General features: G+C 50.0%; 1 long non-coding RNA gene and 3 other non-coding genes across 4 annotated transcripts in view; all 4 read left to right on the top strand.

Annotated features, from left to right (window-relative positions):
* The window catches only part of LOC140481684 (uncharacterized), a 119,726-nt gene that overhangs the window by 91,254 nt on the left and 9,963 nt on the right, over nt 1-18,509 (top strand). The window lies entirely within an intron of this gene.
* Nucleotides 1,700-1,890, top strand: LOC140482988 (U2 spliceosomal RNA). The gene has a single exon (XR_011961847.1). It is a non-coding gene; the product is annotated as a U2 spliceosomal RNA (small nuclear RNA).
* On the top strand, nt 9,027-9,217 carry LOC140482984 (U2 spliceosomal RNA). The gene has a single exon (XR_011961842.1). It is a non-coding gene; the product is annotated as a U2 spliceosomal RNA (small nuclear RNA).
* On the top strand, nt 16,354-16,544 carry LOC140482979 (U2 spliceosomal RNA). Its single transcript, XR_011961837.1, has one exon. It is a non-coding gene; the product is annotated as a U2 spliceosomal RNA (small nuclear RNA).

The following is an 18,509-nucleotide window of genomic DNA, read 5'->3' as shown; positions in this document are numbered from 1 at the left end:
GTTAGCGCTGCAATTAGCACCCTTGAATCTTGATTTGCAGTTCTAAGGAAGCAGACCGAATTGGAATGTTTGGAGCGGGAGCCGAACCAATAAAGGCTGATTTGCTGTAAATTGATCTTCACGTCCCCCGTCGTGCTGTTCATTCGCACGAGGTGGGTTGGGGGATGGGAGTTCACATTTTCCAAGACAAGATGGATTAGTCTGTAAGAGGTACTGTTCGTAAAGGTGAGCCGAGATTTCCTGACAGTGAGATTTTTCGGTCAGAATTCGAACCTGCTCCAATCATTTGCCTTGAGGGGAGGCTGAGATTTTTAGAACGTCGAACAGAGCAGCGCAACAACAGGCCCTTCGGCAACTGTGAGAAACAAAACTCACTCACAATTCAGCCTGAGGCAAAGCCTTGGAAACAAGAACATTTTATTCTTTACGGCCTTGCAAGAACGGGCGTTTTGCTCAAGCAATCAGGCTAGCAAAAGCGCGTGAAAACAAAACATGTAAGCATTCTTATTCAGTTTGCAAGTTGCGGAATCACGCCTCCCTTTTCCCATCCTATCCTAAGCCGATTACCTCACTTGTTTTTCTCTAATTTTCCTTATCTGACTACCCTGCTGTCCTTGTCCTTGTCTGTTACGGCCTCTCTGTTATTTTATCCAGTTCCCCTTGTCATACTATAAGCTTATTGTGAAATGCCCCTACTGCTACTTTTGTGGTCAGCTACAACACTTTAAAGTTATTTCTTAGTTTAAAACTATTTCTTAAACAAAAACCTCTATATTCGTTAAAATCTTAGCCTTAAGTATGCTGCAAGAATCCCGCCACCGTTTGTGTAATGTTCCCCTTCCCCTCCCCCCACAACACCCCGTCACCCATCTGCAAAAACAACATCTCTAACCACCACCACCTGCAGAAACTACATTTCTAATCTCCCACAAACTGTCAGGGACATTTAAGCGACTGCTGGACGAGCCACACGCTGGACGGCAGTAAATCGAGGGGTGTGTAGGTTAGGTTGATCTTAGATTAAGAAAACTGCTCGGCACGACATCGTGGGCCGAAGGGCCTGTACTGTTCAATGTTCTAACTGCAGGCACATCCACACACACATCAAAGACATGGAGGGCTCGGCTGAATCTATTGCTTTCTTCTCTACGTGTCACGTTTCATCGAGGTAGTGTCCTAGGCCCAAGCATCTTCAGCGAGTGGTTAGAATATTCAGTGCACTGCCCGAGAGAGAGGGTGCTGGAGGCAGATTCAATGGTGACTTTGGTCGGAGGGTCGGACACTTATCCGAAGAGAGAATATTTGCTGCAGGGCGAGTGGGACTGGGGAAGTTGCTCGTGCAGAGAGCTGATGCAGACATGACAGGCTGAATGTATCATTCAATGCGTGCAGTTCTGCAGTTGGTTACCGCCTCCTCAAAAACGCTGTGCTGGTCACGTGAGAAGTCACGTAAGCTTAGCCCTGACCCACCTGATTGGTGAGATACTGACGATCTCTACATGACCATGAGGCAGTGGTTCACTGACAGGGGAAAAAAAGCAGCTGCTGTAAACGGACCTGCTGCTCTAGTCAGAAATCCTGGGAGGACTACGGCGACAGGGAAACTGTCAGCAGTGATCTACAAGTCTTTGAACAGAATCAAGCTGACTGAAAACATGGAGGACAAATGGGACTTGAGGCAGTCCGCGGTATTGTAGTTATCGCTTCTCGGCCTTTTGGCTAAGATCAAGTGTAGTATCTGTTCTTATCAGTTTAATATCTGATACGTCCCTTATCTGGGGACCATATATTAAATTGATTTTTGGAGCAGGGAGATGGAATAGGGGCTTGCTCCGTCCACTCCACGCATCGACCTGGTATTGCAGTACCTCCGGGAACGGTGCACCCCTCATCTATAAATCTAAAAACAGCTTCATGTTTATAGCTCAGGCTTTTGGTGCTTTGTGTCCACTGGATGGGTTTGAGTACCAAGTGCTTCATTTCTCACATCCAGCCGGGCGTGAGTCGGTTCAAACTCGTCTGTTCTAAGGTGGCTGTTCAGCTCCCGCTCCCTATCCTCCTCTCGCCATCTCTGTCTCTTGCGCACCTTGACACTTGCTCTCAATGTCATCCCCTCACCCCTGCTGCGTGCTGCACCGTCCCGCCAACGCCGGGCCCCGATCTCACACCACGTGGTGTCAGAATTTGGGAGTTGCAGCAACCGTAGCTGCCCACCAGCTTTTGCTACTCGCGAGTGACATTTCAGAAAAACAAGAGAAGGTCGACTGTGCTACGTTGCTGCATGCTGCTGGGGATGAAGCTATCTAGGGGTTCAGTCGTTTTGATTTTGATGACTTGAAAGAGAGATTTCGAGAACACTGTGAGCTAGGACAAAAATAATCGGGACGTATTTAAGGCACATGCTTTTCATCAGAGTGCAAGGGCAAGCGGAATCGATAGGTACGTATGTGACTGACCGGAAAAAACGAGGCAAAGGACTGTGAGTTTCAGCCACTTTCCGATTCACTGAGCCGCGACAGAATCGTGTGTGCTATCACGAATGACTGAGTCAGAGGCAGGTTACTCAGAGAGTCAATTCTCACTGGGAAAAGCAAAGAGGCAGCACTAGCTCGACAACAGCACGTGAGAACACGTAGAACAAACAAACCAATGTTTGATGACCGGAACTGGCCTGGAAAGATAATAAGGCAGGTAGGACCACTGCAGATTATCCGGCACCTGGGCTGTGTACGCAGGGACTGGCACAACACCCCCTTGCCTTCTTTTGCACTTTGCTGCCTCAGCCAGAACTGGCAGCATTCTAAGTCAGTCTCACACAAGCAGCGTGTGCCAGCTGTCTGTGACAACAAATTCCAAAGACTCACAACCCTCTGAGAGAAGACGTTCCTCCTGATCTCACTCTTAAATTGGTGCCTCTTTATTCTGTTCAGTTCTAGGCACTCCCATGAGGGAAAATGTCCTCTCAGCATTCACCCTGTCGAGCCACGTAATGTTCCAATATGTTTCAGTAAGATTGTGTCTCATTCATTTAAACTCAGGATCTACGCTCATCTGGAGGTAGGGTTTACCGGGCTCAATTTTACTGGAAAGCTGACCTCCGGCCAGTTCAGCAAATAGGTCGTTGAGCAAAGGGAAAGGAAACCGCCTAGCACACACCAGCAGGTGAACTGTTGCAGCTTGATATTGCGGCTCCGGAACTCAATCCCTCTACCAATGAAACCTAACAGCCTTCTTAACAGCACTATCCACCCGGGTGGCAACTTTCAGGGATCTCTGTACAGGGGACTCCAAGATCCCTCTGCACATCCACACTACCAAGAATCTTTCCATCGACCCAGTACTCTGCCTTCCTGTTATTCTTCCCAAAGTGCATCACCTCACATTTAGCTGCATTGAACTCCATTTGCCGCCTCTCAGCCCAGTTCTGCAGTTTATCGAAGTCCCCCTGCAACCTGTAACATTCTTCCACACTGACCACTACTCCACCGACTTTAGCGTCGTCTGCAAATTTACTAATCCATCCACCTATGTTATGCCTGCGTCTAAGTCATTTATAAAAATGACAAACAGCAGTGGTCCCAAAACAGACCCTTGTGGCACACCACTAGTAACCGGACTCCAGGCTGAATGGATTCCTGATGAAGGGCTTTTGCCCGAAACGTCGATTTCGAAGCTACTTGGATGCTGCCTGAACTGCTGTGCTCTTCCAGCACCACCAATCCAGAATCCAGGCTGAATATCTTCCATCAACCACCACTCGCTGCCTTCTTTCAGAAAGCCAGTTTTTAAGCCCAATTGCTGAATCAACCTCAATTCCATGCCTCTGCCTTTTCTCCAACAGCCTACCACGTGGAACCTCATCAAAGGCTCCCGGCGTCCTGCTTGTCTACCCCATTGAAAACAATAGCGTGCTTCTTTAGCATTCTTGATCAGTCGCTCTCGGAATCTTGACAAGTGATTGCCTTCGGCCCAGTTGAGTTCGATTCTGTCCAACCACATTCTTGCCCATAAAGCTGTAAGATTTCCTTTGATGACGCGCAGGCTGTGTCTTCAGACTGACCGTATAACTGAACGTTCCCACCGTGAAAGCACCACTTCACCTGTGTGTGTTCCTCGCGCAGTTTCTGAAGGTTGCAGCGCAACATGACTCAGCCGTATCAATGGAACCGGTTCGCCGTTCAGTAAGGGAGCGTCGGCAGGTATCGCCAGTATCTCTGTAACAACAACACCTCATTGGTTTGTGCGTCTGGGCTTTTGTCTTCTTGCCCTTTTTGTACCATTTAGGATTTCTTCCTGTACTTTCGCTGCAGGTTATTGGTACCTTCTCCCCCGAGCGCACCCACTTAATATATTCTTTTTTAATGCTGCAGTTTCTGCACACAGCTTCTTTCTACCAGCAATTTGCTGCTGCCTGACATGTGTTTCCACAGCAGTGGCAGTTTTGTGTCTACGTTGGTGCTTGTCCCTGGGCCACCATTTTGTGAACTCTTAGCCACCATTTTGTGAGGTGTTGACCTTCCTTGGCTGCGAGTTCCACCACGGTTGCCATTCCCAGCACTTTCATTTAATTGTAGTCACCTTTGCGTCAGTAATCTCTCCTGGATCGCTTCACATCTTACGGCAGGCTGCTACAAAAGGTGGAGCCTCGTGGGATCTGAGGTGAGCCGGCTAGCTGGGTACAAAACCGGCTCGGTCACAGAAGACAGACAGTAGCGGTGGAAGCGCGTTTTTCGGAAGGGAGATCAGTAACCAGTGGTGTCTCGCAGGGCTCAGTGCTAGGACCTTTGTTGTTTGTGACGTGTAAATAAATGATCTGTACAAAGAGCTGTACAAAACTCCAGTTAGGCTACAATTGGGGGATATCGCGCGCAGTGCTGTTCGGCACACTACCAGAAGGACGTGGATGCTTTGGAGAGGGTGCACAGAAGGTTTACCAGGACGTTGCCTGCCCTGGAGTGCTTCTGTTGTGAGGAGAGGTTGAATAAACTTGGATTGTTGTCACTGCAAAGACGGAAGCTGAGGGGCGACCTGATAGAGGTCGACAGCATACTGAGAGGCATCGAAAGGGTGGCGAGTCAGTGGGTACAGGCTCACGGTGAGAGGGGGAAAGTGAGAAGGGAAAAGTGCGGAGAAAGGTTTTCACATAGAGGATGGTGGGTGCCTGGAACGCGTTGCCAGTCGAAGCGCTGGCAGCAGGCACATTAGGAACGTTTCAGGCTCACCTTGTTAGACACGTGAACGGGAGGCGGGCGGAACGGCGGGACTGAAACCACGTCTGGGCAACAAGTAGCACGTCCAAACAAGGAGTAGGAATCGGCACAGGCTCGCTGGGCCCTGTGTTATCGATCCGACGGTGCCAAAGTCTCCGGCCACCTGGTGAATTTCTGCAAATACCTCGTAGACGGGGCTGTGACAGGGACCTTATTGGGGTGTCCACGATAATGAGGGCCACGGAGGGCATTCTTGCTGAGCTTGCAGATGGCACAAAGACAGCTAGAGGGACAGGTAGTTTTGAGGAAATGGGCAGGCTGCAGAAGAGCGTGGACACGACGGGCGAGTGGGGAAAGAAGTGACCGAGTGTGCGGTTTTGCACTTTGGTAGCAAGGACAATCGGGTAGACGATTTTCTGAACGAGGGAAAGGCTTTGCGAATCTGAAGCGCAGAGGGTCTCGGGAGTCCTAGGTCCAGGTTGTTTCAAGATTAACACGCAGGTTCATCCGATGGTTCGGAAGGCAAATGCAGTGTCGGCATTCATTTCAAGCGGGCGAGAAGAAAAAGCGCGGAGACGTGCTGCTGAGGCTGCATATCAGGCTCTGGTCTGAGCACAGGTGGAATATTGGGAGCAGTTTTGTGCCCTGTACCGAAGGAAGGGATGCGCTGGTGTTGGAGGGAGTCTAGAGAAGGTTTACAAGCGTGTTCCCCCTGGGCCCGAAGGGTTTGTCACATGAGGTCTCTGGGTCTGTACCCGATGGTGTTTCGAAAGGTAAGGCGGGATCTGACGGAACCTTACAGGCTACTGGGAGGCCTGGTCAGAGTGGTTGTGAAGAAGATGGTCCCACTAGTAGGCGAGACGAGGACCTGGAAGTACAGCCTCAGGGTGAAGGGTCGCCCCTTCAGGCCGAGATGAGGTTGCATTTAAGACAGAGATGGAGAGGTTCAAAGTTTGGGAGAAGATTTGTAGCTCGGGTGCTCGTTGTTGTGGTTCTGTTCGCCGAGCTGGGAATTTGTGTCGCAGACGTTTCGCCCCCTGTCTAGGTGACATCCTGAGTGCTTATGAGGCCTCCTGTGAAGCGCTTCTGTGCTGTTTCCTGCAGCATTTATAGTGATTTGTACCTGCCGCTTCCGGTTGTCAGCTCCAGCTGTCCGCTGCAGTGGCCGGTATATTGGGTCCAGGTCGATGTGCTTATTGATTGAATCTGTGGATGAGTGCCATGCCTCTAGGAATTCCCTGGCTGTTCTCTGTTTGGCTTGTCCTATAATAGTAGTGCTTCACAGAGATAGAGAGGTTCTTGATTATAAGGGGATCAAGGGCTGTGCGGAAGGGCAGGAGAATCGGGGTTGAGAAACCTGTGAGCCACGACCGAATGGCGGAGCGTGGGCCGAATGGCCTGATTCTGCTCCTACGTCTTATGGGCCGTCAGTCCTTCCGTGGTCTTGCGGTCATGACAGAAAGCAGCTGTTTCCCAGAGGGTGGCGGCGGTCTGGAATGCACTGCTCGGGAGGGTAGCGAGGCGGGGAACCTCAAAACCGTTGAAAAACTACTTGGGTGAGCACTGGAAATGTCATCACTTTTCCTGGCTACGGACCAAGTGCTGGAAAGTGGGACTAGAGCAGACTTAGAGTAGCTTTGTCAGTGCGGACTCGGAGGGCCAAAGGGCCTCTTCTGTACTGTGTGACTGTGTGGGGAAGCTTTCTGATTCCCACCTGTTGATCGAGGCCGCGCTACCGATGCTTCCTGATGCGGAGCAGCCGGATGGCTCCGAGTGCGCATTGAGGGTGAGAGGGTGGGAGAGAGCTTCGGAGCCTCCGTCCGTTTGGTTCAGGTTCCGTCTCGTCCTGATGCATGCATCGATGTACGTGCTCAGTGGCTACCAATAGAGTGAAGGTGCAGTTGATCCCTGACTCCACGCGCGGTGCTGCAGGTTGAAATGTCTAGACGAAAACAGAACTCGCTGCACCCTTCGGGAGAAGGGTCACTGGACTCGAAGCGTTAATTCTGCTTTCTCTCCACGGATGCTGAGGTTTTGCTTACTGGGTGTTTTGCTTTATTTTGCATTTGAGACCTTGCTTTTTGATTGCACAGCCGCTATCAAACCATTAGCTTGCTGTTAGCGCTGCAATTAGCACCCTTGAATCTTGATTTGCAGTTCTAAGGAAGCAGACCGAATTGGAATGTTTGGAGCGGGAGCCGAACCAATAAAGGCTGATTTGCTGTAAATTGATCTTCACGTCCCCCGTCGTGCTGTTCATTCGCACGAGGTGGGTTGGGGGATGGGAGTTCACATTTTCCAAGACAAGATGGATTAGTCTGTAAGAGGTACTGTTCGTAAAGGTGAGCCGAGATTTCCTGACAGTGAGATTTTTCGGTCAGAATTCGAACCTGCTCCAATCATTTGCCTTGAGGGGAGGCTGAGATTTTTAGAACGTCGAACAGAGCAGCGCAACAACAGGCCCTTCGGCAACTGTGAGAAACAAAACTCACTCACAATTCAGCCTGAGGCAAAGCCTTGGAAACAAGAACATTTTATTCTTTACGGCCTTGCAAGAACGGGCGTTTTGCTCAAGCAATCAGGCTAGCAAAAGCGCGTGAAAACAAAACATGTAAGCATTCTTATTCAGTTTGCAAGTTGCGGAATCACGCCTCCCTTTTCCCATCCTATCCTAAGCCGATTACCTCACTTGTTTTTCTCTAATTTTCCTTATCTGACTACCCTGCTGTCCTTGTCCTTGTCTGTTACGGCCTCTCTGTTATTTTATCCAGTTCCCCTTGTCATACTATAAGCTTATTGTGAAATGCCCCTACTGCTACTTTTGTGGTCAGCTACAACACTTTAAAGTTATTTCTTAGTTTAAAACTATTTCTTAAACAAAAACCTCTATATTCGTTAAAATCTTAGCCTTAAGTATGCTGCAAGAATCCCGCCACCGTTTGTGTAATGTTCCCCTTCCCCTCCCCCCACAACACCCCGTCACCCATCTGCAAAAACAACATCTCTAACCACCACCACCTGCAGAAACTACATTTCTAATCTCCCACAAACTGTCAGGGACATTTAAGCGACTGCTGGACGAGCCACACGCTGGACGGCAGTAAATCGAGGGGTGTGTAGGTTAGGTTGATCTTAGATTAAGAAAACTGCTCGGCACGACATCGTGGGCCGAAGGGCCTGTACTGTTCAATGTTCTAACTGCAGGCACATCCACACACACATCAAAGACATGGAGGGCTCGGCTGAATCTATTGCTTTCTTCTCTACGTGTCACGTTTCATCGAGGTAGTGTCCTAGGCCCAAGCATCTTCAGCGAGTGGTTAGAATATTCAGTGCACTGCCCGAGAGAGAGGGTGCTGGAGGCAGATTCAATGGTGACTTTGGTCGGAGGGTCGGACACTTATCCGAAGAGAGAATATTTGCTGCAGGGCGAGTGGGACTGGGGAAGTTGCTCGTGCAGAGAGCTGATGCAGACATGACAGGCTGAATGTATCATTCAATGCGTGCAGTTCTGCAGTTGGTTACCGCCTCCTCAAAAACGCTGTGCTGGTCACGTGAGAAGTCACGTAAGCTTAGCCCTGACCCACCTGATTGGTGAGATACTGACGATCTCTACATGACCATGAGGCAGTGGTTCACTGACAGGGGAAAAAAAGCAGCTGCTGTAAACGGACCTGCTGCTCTAGTCAGAAATCCTGGGAGGACTACGGCGACAGGGAAACTGTCAGCAGTGATCTACAAGTCTTTGAACAGAATCAAGCTGACTGAAAACATGGAGGACAAATGGGACTTGAGGCAGTCCGCGGTATTGTAGTTATCGCTTCTCGGCCTTTTGGCTAAGATCAAGTGTAGTATCTGTTCTTATCAGTTTAATATCTGATACGTCCCTTATCTGGGGACCATATATTAAATTGATTTTTGGAGCAGGGAGATGGAATAGGGGCTTGCTCCGTCCACTCCACGCATCGACCTGGTATTGCAGTACCTCCGGGAACGGTGCACCCCTCATCTATAAATCTAAAAACAGCTTCATGTTTATAGCTCAGGCTTTTGGTGCTTTGTGTCCACTGGATGGGTTTGAGTACCAAGTGCTTCATTTCCTCACATCCAGCCTGGCGTGAGTCGGTTCAAACTCGTCTGTTCTAAGGTGGCTGTTCAGCTCCCGCTCCCTATCCTCCTCTCGCCATCTCTGTCTCTTGCGCACCTTGACACTTGCTCTCAATGTCATCCCCTCACCCTGCTGCGTGCTGCACCGTCCCGCCAACGCCGGGCCCCGATCTCACACCACGTGGTGTCAGAATTTGGGAGTTGCAGCAACCGTAGCTGCCCACCAGCTTTTGCTACTCGCGAGTGACATTTCAGAAAAACAAGAGAAGGTCGACTGTGCTACGTTGCTGCATGCTGCTGGGGATGAAGCTATCTAGGGGTTCAGTCGTTTTGATTTTGATGACTTGAAAGAGAGATTTCGAGAACACTGTGAGCTAGGACAAAAATAATCGGGACGTATTTAAGGCACATGCTTTTCATCAGAGTGCAAGGGCAAGCGGAATCGATAGGTACGTATGTGACTGACCGGAAAAAACGAGGCAAAGGACTGTGAGTTTCAGCCACTTTCCGATTCACTGAGCCGCGACAGAATCGTGTGTGCTATCACGAATGACTGAGTCAGAGGCAGGTTACTCAGAGAGTCAATTCTCACTGGGAAAAGCAAAGAGGCAGCACTAGCTCGACAACAGCACGTGAGAACACGTAGAACAAACAAACCAATGTTTGATGACCGGAACTGGCCTGGAAAGATAATAAGGCAGGTAGGACCACTGCAGATTATCCGGCACCTGGGCTGTGTACGCAGGGACTGGCACAACACCCCCTTGCCTTCTTTTGCACTTTGCTGCCTCAGCCAGAACTGGCAGCATTCTAAGTCAGTCTCACACAAGCAGCGTGTGCCAGCTGTCTGTGACAACAAATTCCAAAGACTCACAACCCTCTGAGAGAAGACGTTCCTCCTGATCTCACTCTTAAATTGGTGCCTCTTTATTCTGTTCAGTTCTAGGCACTCCCATGAGGGAAAATGTCCTCTCAGCATTCACCCTGTCGAGCCACGTAATGTTCCAATATGTTTCAGTAAGATTGTGTCTCATTCATTTAAACTCAGGATCTACGCTCATCTGGAGGTAGGGTTTACCGGGCTCAATTTTACTGGAAAGCTGACCTCCGGCCAGTTCAGCAAATAGGTCGTTGAGCAAAGGGAAAGGAAACCGCCTAGCACACACCAGCAGGTGAACTGTTGCAGCTTGATATTGCGGCTCCGGAACTCAATCCCTCTACCAATGAAACCTAACAGCCTTCTTAACAGCACTATCCACCCGGGTGGCAACTTTCAGGGATCTCTGTACAGGGGACTCCAAGATCCCTCTGCACATCCACACTACCAAGAATCTTTCCATCGACCCAGTACTCTGCCTTCCTGTTATTCTTCCCAAAGTGCATCACCTCACATTTAGCTGCATTGAACTCCATTTGCCGCCTCTCAGCCCAGTTCTGCAGTTTATCGAAGTCCCCCTGCAACCTGTAACATTCTTCCACACTGACCACTACTCCACCGACTTTAGCGTCGTCTGCAAATTTACTAATCCATCCACCTATGTTATGCCTGCGTCTAAGTCATTTATAAAAATGACAAACAGCAGTGGTCCCAAAACAGACCCTTGTGGCACACCACTAGTAACCGGACTCCAGGCTGAATGGATTCCTGATGAAGGGCTTTTGCCCGAAACGTCGATTTCGAAGCTACTTGGATGCTGCCTGAACTGCTGTGCTCTTCCAGCACCACCAATCCAGAATCCAGGCTGAATATCTTCCATCAACCACCACTCGCTGCCTTCTTTCAGAAAGCCAGTTTTTAAGCCCAATTGCTGAATCAACCTCAATTCCATGCCTCTGCCTTTTCTCCAACAGCCTACCACGTGGAACCTCATCAAAGGCTCCCGGCGTCCTGCTTGTCTACCCCATTGAAAACAATAGCGTGCTTCTTTAGCATTCTTGATCAGTCGCTCTCGGAATCTTGACAAGTGATTGCCTTCGGCCCAGTTGAGTTCGATTCTGTCCAACCACATTCTTGCCCATAAAGCTGTAAGATTTCCTTTGATGACGCGCAGGCTGTGTCTTCAGACTGACCGTATAACTGAACGTTCCCACCGTGAAAGCACCACTTCACCTGTGTGTGTTCCTCGCGCAGTTTCTGAAGGTTGCAGCGCAACATGACTCAGCCGTATCAATGGAACCGGTTCGCCGTTCAGTAAGGGAGCGTCGGCAGGTATCGCCAGTATCTCTGTAACAACAACACCTCATTGGTTTGTGCGTCTGGGCTTTTGTCTTCTTGCCCTTTTTGTACCATTTAGGATTTCTTCCTGTACTTTCGCTGCAGGTTATTGGTACCTTCTCCCCCGAGCGCACCCACTTAATATATTCTTTTTTAATGCTGCAGTTTCTGCACACAGCTTCTTTCTACCAGCAATTTGCTGCTGCCTGACATGTGTTTCCACAGCAGTGGCAGTTTTGTGTCTACGTTGGTGCTTGTCCCTGGGCCACCATTTTGTGAACTCTTAGCCACCATTTTGTGAGGTGTTGACCTTCCTTGGCTGCGAGTTCCACCACGGTTGCCATTCCCAGCACTTTCATTTAATTGTAGTCACCTTTGCGTCAGTAATCTCTCCTGGATCGCTTCACATCTTACGGCAGGCTGCTACAAAAGGTGGAGCCTCGTGGGATCTGAGGTGAGCCGGCTAGCTGGGTACAAAACCGGCTCGGTCACAGAAGACAGACAGTAGCGGTGGAAGCGCGTTTTTCGGAAGGGAGATCAGTAACCAGTGGTGTCTCGCAGGGCTCAGTGCTAGGACCTTTGTTGTTTGTGACGTGTAAATAAATGATCTGTACAAAGAGCTGTACAAAACTCCAGTTAGGCTACAATTGGGGGATATCGCGCGCAGTGCTGTTCGGCACACTACCAGAAGGACGTGGATGCTTTGGAGAGGGTGCACAGAAGGTTTACCAGGACGTTGCCTGCCCTGGAGTGCTTCTGTTGTGAGGAGAGGTTGAATAAACTTGGATTGTTGTCACTGCAAAGACGGAAGCTGAGGGGCGACCTGATAGAGGTCGACAGCATACTGAGAGGCATCGAAAGGGTGGCGAGTCAGTGGGTACAGGCTCACGGTGAGAGGGGGAAAGTGAGAAGGGAAAAGTGCGGAGAAAGGTTTTCACATAGAGGATGGTGGGTGCCTGGAACGCGTTGCCAGTCGAAGCGCTGGCAGCAGGCACATTAGGAACGTTTCAGGCTCACCTTGTTAGACACGTGAACGGGAGGCGGGCGGAACGGCGGGACTGAAACCACGTCTGGGCAACAAGTAGCACGTCCAAACAAGGAGTAGGAATCGGCACAGGCTCGCTGGGCCCTGTGTTATCGATCCGACGGTGCCAAAGTCTCCGGCCACCTGGTGAATTTCTGCAAATACCTCGTAGACGGGGCTGTGACAGGGACCTTATTGGGGTGTCCACGATAATGAGGGCCACGGAGGGCATTCTTGCTGAGCTTGCAGATGGCACAAAGACAGCTAGAGGGACAGGTAGTTTTGAGGAAATGGGCAGGCTGCAGAAGAGCGTGGACACGACGGGCGAGTGGGGAAAGAAGTGACCGAGTGTGCGGTTTTGCACTTTGGTAGCAAGGACAATCGGGTAGACGATTTTCTGAACGAGGGAAAGGCTTTGCGAATCTGAAGCGCAGAGGGTCTCGGGAGTCCTAGGTCCAGGTTGTTTCAAGATTAACACGCAGGTTCATCCGATGGTTCGGAAGGCAAATGCAGTGTCGGCATTCATTTCAAGCGGGCGAGAAGAAAAAGCGCGGAGACGTGCTGCTGAGGCTGCATATCAGGCTCTGGTCTGAGCACAGGTGGAATATTGGGAGCAGTTTTGTGCCCTGTACCGAAGGAAGGGATGCGCTGGTGTTGGAGGGAGTCTAGAGAAGGTTTACAAGCGTGTTCCCCCTGGGCCCGAAGGGTTTGTCACATGAGGTCTCTGGGTCTGTACCCGATGGTGTTTCGAAAGGTAAGGCGGGATCTGACGGAACCTTACAGGCTACTGGGAGGCCTGGTCAGAGTGGTTGTGAAGAAGATGGTCCCACTAGTAGGCGAGACGAGGACCTGGAAGTACAGCCTCAGGGTGAAGGGTCGCCCCTTCAGGCCGAGATGAGGTTGCATTTAAGACAGAGATGGAGAGGTTCAAAGTTTGGGAGAAGATTTGTAGCTCGGGTGCTCGTTGTTGTGGTTCTGTTCGCCGAGCTGGGAATTTGTGTCGCAGACGTTTCGCCCCCTGTCTAGGTGACATCCTGAGTGCTTATGAGGCCTCCTGTGAAGCGCTTCTGTGCTGTTTCCTGCAGCATTTATAGTGATTTGTACCTGCCGCTTCCGGTTGTCAGCTCCAGCTGTCCGCTGCAGTGGCCGGTATATTGGGTCCAGGTCGATGTGCTTATTGATTGAATCTGTGGATGAGTGCCATGCCTCTAGGAATTCCCTGGCTGTTCTCTGTTTGGCTTGTCCTATAATAGTAGTGCTTCACAGAGATAGAGAGGTTCTTGATTATAAGGGGATCAAGGGCTGTGCGGAAGGGCAGGAGAATCGGGGTTGAGAAACCTGTGAGCCACGACCGAATGGCGGAGCGTGGGCCGAATGGCCTGATTCTGCTCCTACGTCTTATGGGCCGTCAGACCTTCCGTGGTCTTGCGGTCATGACAGAAAGCAGCTGTTTCCCAGAGGGTGGCGGCGGTCTGGAATGCACTGCTCGGGAGGGTAGCGAGGCGGGGAACCTCAAAACCGTTGAAAAACTACTTGGGTGAGCACTGGAAATGTCATCACTTTTCCTGGCTACGGACCAAGTGCTGGAAAGTGGGACTAGAGCAGACTTAGAGTAGCTTTGTCAGTGCGGACTCGGAGGGCCAAAGGGCCTCTTCTGTACTGTGTGACTGTGTGGGGAAGCTTTCTGATTCCCACCTGTTGATCGAGGCCGCGCTACCGATGCTTCCTGATGCGGAGCAGCCGGATGGCTCCGAGTGCGCATTGAGGGTGAGAGGGTGGGAGAGAGCTTCGGAGCCTCCGTCCGTTTGGTTCAGGTTCCGTCTCGTCCTGATGCATGCATCGATGTACGTGCTCAGTGGCTACCAATAGAGTGAAGGTGCAGTTGATCCCTGACTCCACGCGCGGTGCTGCAGGTTGAAATGTCTAGACGAAAACAGAACTCGCTGCACCCTTCGGGAGAAGGGTCACTGGACTCGAAGCGTTAATTCTGCTTTCTCTCCACGGATGCTGAGGTTTTGCTTACTGGGTGTTTTGCTTTATTTTGCATTTGAGACCTTGCTTTTTGATTGCACAGCCGCTATCAAACCATTAGCTTGCTGTTAGCGCTGCAATTAGCACCCTTGAATCTTGATTTGCAGTTCTAAGGAAGCAGACCGAATTGGAATGTTTGGAGCGGGAGCCGAACCAATAAAGGCTGATTTGCTGTAAATTGATCTTCACGTCCCCCGTCGTGCTGTTCATTCGCACGAGGTGGGTTGGGGGATGGGAGTTCACATTTTCCAAGACAAGATGGATTAGTCTGTAAGAGGTACTGTTCGTAAAGGTGAGCCGAGATTTCCTGACAGTGAGATTTTTCGGTCAGAATTCGAACCTGCTCCAATCATTTGCCTTGAGGGGAGGCTGAGATTTTTAGAACGTCGAACAGAGCAGCGCAACAACAGGCCCTTCGGCAACTGTGAGAAACAAAACTCACTCACAATTCAGCCTGAGGCAAAGCCTTGGAAACAAGAACATTTTATTCTTTACGGCCTTGCAAGAACGGGCGTTTTGCTCAAGCAATCAGGCTAGCAAAAGCGCGTGAAAACAAAACATGTAAGCATTCTTATTCAGTTTGCAAGTTGCGGAATCACGCCTCCCTTTTCCCATCCTATCCTAAGCCGATTACCTCACTTGTTTTTCTCTAATTTTCCTTATCTGACTACCCTGCTGTCCTTGTCCTTGTCTGTTACGGCCTCTCTGTTATTTTATCCAGTTCCCCTTGTCATACTATAAGCTTATTGTGAAATGCCCCTACTGCTACTTTTGTGGTCAGCTACAACACTTTAAAGTTATTTCTTAGTTTAAAACTATTTCTTAAACAAAAACCTCTATATTCGTTAAAATCTTAGCCTTAAGTATGCTGCAAGAATCCCGCCACCGTTTGTGTAATGTTCCCCTTCCCCTCCCCCCACAACACCCCGTCACCCATCTGCAAAAACAACATCTCTAACCACCACCACCTGCAGAAACTACATTTCTAATCTCCCACAAACTGTCAGGGACATTTAAGCGACTGCTGGACGAGCCACACGCTGGACGGCAGTAAATCGAGGGGTGTGTAGGTTAGGTTGATCTTAGATTAAGAAAACTGCTCGGCACGACATCGTGGGCCGAAGGGCCTGTACTGTTCAATGTTCTAACTGCAGGCACATCCACACACACATCAAAGACATGGAGGGCTCGGCTGAATCTATTGCTTTCTTCTCTACGTGTCACGTTTCATCGAGGTAGTGTCCTAGGCCCAAGCATCTTCAGCGAGTGGTTAGAATATTCAGTGCACTGCCCGAGAGAGAGGGTGCTGGAGGCAGATTCAATGGTGACTTTGGTCGGAGGGTCGGACACTTATCCGAAGAGAGAATATTTGCTGCAGGGCGAGTGGGACTGGGGAAGTTGCTCGTGCAGAGAGCTGATGCAGACATGACAGGCTGAATGTATCATTCAATGCGTGCAGTTCTGCAGTTGGTTACCGCCTCCTCAAAAACGCTGTGCTGGTCACGTGAGAAGTCACGTAAGCTTAGCCCTGACCCACCTGATTGGTGAGATACTGACGATCTCTACATGACCATGAGGCAGTGGTTCACTGACAGGGGAAAAAAAGCAGCTGCTGTAAACGGACCTGCTGCTCTAGTCAGAAATCCTGGGAGGACTACGGCGACAGGGAAACTGTCAGCAGTGATCTACAAGTCTTTGAACAGAATCAAGCTGACTGAAAACATGGAGGACAAATGGGACTTGAGGCAGTCCGCGGTATTGTAGTTATCGCTTCTCGGCCTTTTGGCTAAGATCAAGTGTAGTATCTGTTCTTATCAGTTTAATATCTGATACGTCCCTTATCTGGGGACCATATATTAAATTGATTTTTGGAGCAGGGAGATGGAATAGGGGCTTGCTCCGTCCACTCCACGCATCGACCTGGTATTGCAGTACCTCCGGGAACGGTGCACCCCTCATCTATAAATCTAAAAACAGCTTCATGTTTATAGCTCAGGCTTTTGGTGCTTTGTGTCCACTGGATGGGTTTGAGTACCAAGTGCTTCATTTCTCACATCCAGCCGGGCGTGAGTCGGTTCAAACTCGTCTGTTCTAAGGTGGCTGTTCAGCTCCCGCTCCCTATCCTCCTCTCGCCATCTCTGTCTCTTGCGCACCTTGACACTTGCTCTCAATGTCATCCCCTCACCCCTGCTGCGTGCTGCACCGTCCCGCCAACGCCGGGCCCCGATCTCACACCACGTGGTGTCAGAATTTGGGAGTTGCAGCAACCGTAGCTGCCCACCAGCTTTTGCTACTCGCGAGTGACATTTCAGAAAAACAAGAGAAGGTCGACTGTGCTACGTTGCTGCATGCTGCTGGGGATGAAGCTATCTAGGGGTTCAGTCGTTTTGATTTTGATGACTTGAAAGAGAGATTTCGAGAACACTGTGAGCTAGGACAAAAATAATCGGGACGTATTTAAGGCACATGCTTTTCATCAGAGTGCAAGGGCAAGCGGAATCGATAGGTACGTATGTGACTGACCGGAAAAAACGAGGCAAAGGACTGTGAGTTTCAGCCACTTTCCGATTCACTGAGCCGCGACAGAATCGTGTGTGCTATCACGAATGACTGAGTCAGAGGCAGGTTACTCAGAGAGTCAATTCTCACTGGGAAAAGCAAAGAGGCAGCACTAGCTCGACAACAGCACGTGAGAACACGTAGAACAAACAAACCAATGTTTGATGACCGGAACTGGCCTGGAAAGATAATAAGGCAGGTAGGACCACTGCAGATTATCCGGCACCTGGGCTGTGTACGCAGGGACTGGCACAACACCCCCTTGCCTTCTTTTGCACTTTGCTGCCTCAGCCAGAACTGGCAGCATTCTAAGTCAGTCTCACACAAGCAGCGTGTGCCAGCTGTCTGTGACAACAAATTCCAAAGACTCACAACCCTCTGAGAGAAGACGTTCCTCCTGATCTCACTCTTAAATTGGTGCCTCTTTATTCTGTTCAGTTCTAGGCACTCCCATGAGGGAAAATGTCCTCTCAGCATTCACCCTGTCGAGCCACGTAATGTTCCAATATGTTTCAGTAAGATTGTGTCTCATTCATTTAAACTCAGGATCTACGCTCATCTGGAGGTAGGGTTTACCGGGCTCAATTTTACTGGAAAGCTGACCTCCGGCCAGTTCAGCAAATAGGTCGTTGAGCAAAGGGAAAGGAAACCGCCTAGCACACACCAGCAGGTGAACTGTTGCAGCTTGATATTGCGGCTCCGGAACTCAATCCCTCTACCAATGAAACCTAACAGCCTTCTTAACAGCACTATCCACCCGGGTGGCAACTTTCAGGGATCTCTGTACAGGGGACTCCAAGATCCCTCTGCACATCCACACTACCAAGAATCTTTCCATCGACCCAGTACTCTGCCTTCCTGTTATTCTTCCCAAAGTGCATCACCTCACATTTAGCTGCATTGAACTCCATTTGCCGCCTCTCAGCCCAGTTCTGCAGTTTATCGAAGTCCCCCTGCAACCTGTAACATTCTTCCACACTGACCACTACTCCACCGACTTTAGCGTCGTCTGCAAATTTACTAATCCATCCACCTATGTTATGCCTGCGTCTAAGTCATTTATAAAAATGACAAACAGCAGTGGTCCCAAAACAGACCCTTGTGGCACACCACTAGTAACCGGACTCCAGGCTGAATGGATTCCTGATGAAGGGCTTTTGCCCGAAACGTCGATTTCGAAGCTACTTGGATGCTGCCTGAACTGCTGTGCTCTTCCAGCACCACCAATCCAGAATCCAGGCTGAATATCTTCCATCAACCACCACTCGCTGCCTTCTTTCAGAAAGCCAGTTTTTAAGCCCAATTGCTGAATCAACCTCAATTCCATGCCTCTGCCTTTTCTCCAACAGCCTACCACGTGGAA

The sequence above is a fragment of the Chiloscyllium punctatum genome, chromosome 1 (assembly GCF_047496795.1).
Source record: "Chiloscyllium punctatum isolate Juve2018m chromosome 1, sChiPun1.3, whole genome shotgun sequence".
NCBI classification, from domain to species: Eukaryota; Metazoa; Chordata; class Chondrichthyes; order Orectolobiformes; family Hemiscylliidae; genus Chiloscyllium; species Chiloscyllium punctatum.
The sequence above is the reverse complement of the archived record's forward strand: the minus strand, read 5'-3'. Positions and strand labels throughout refer to the sequence as shown.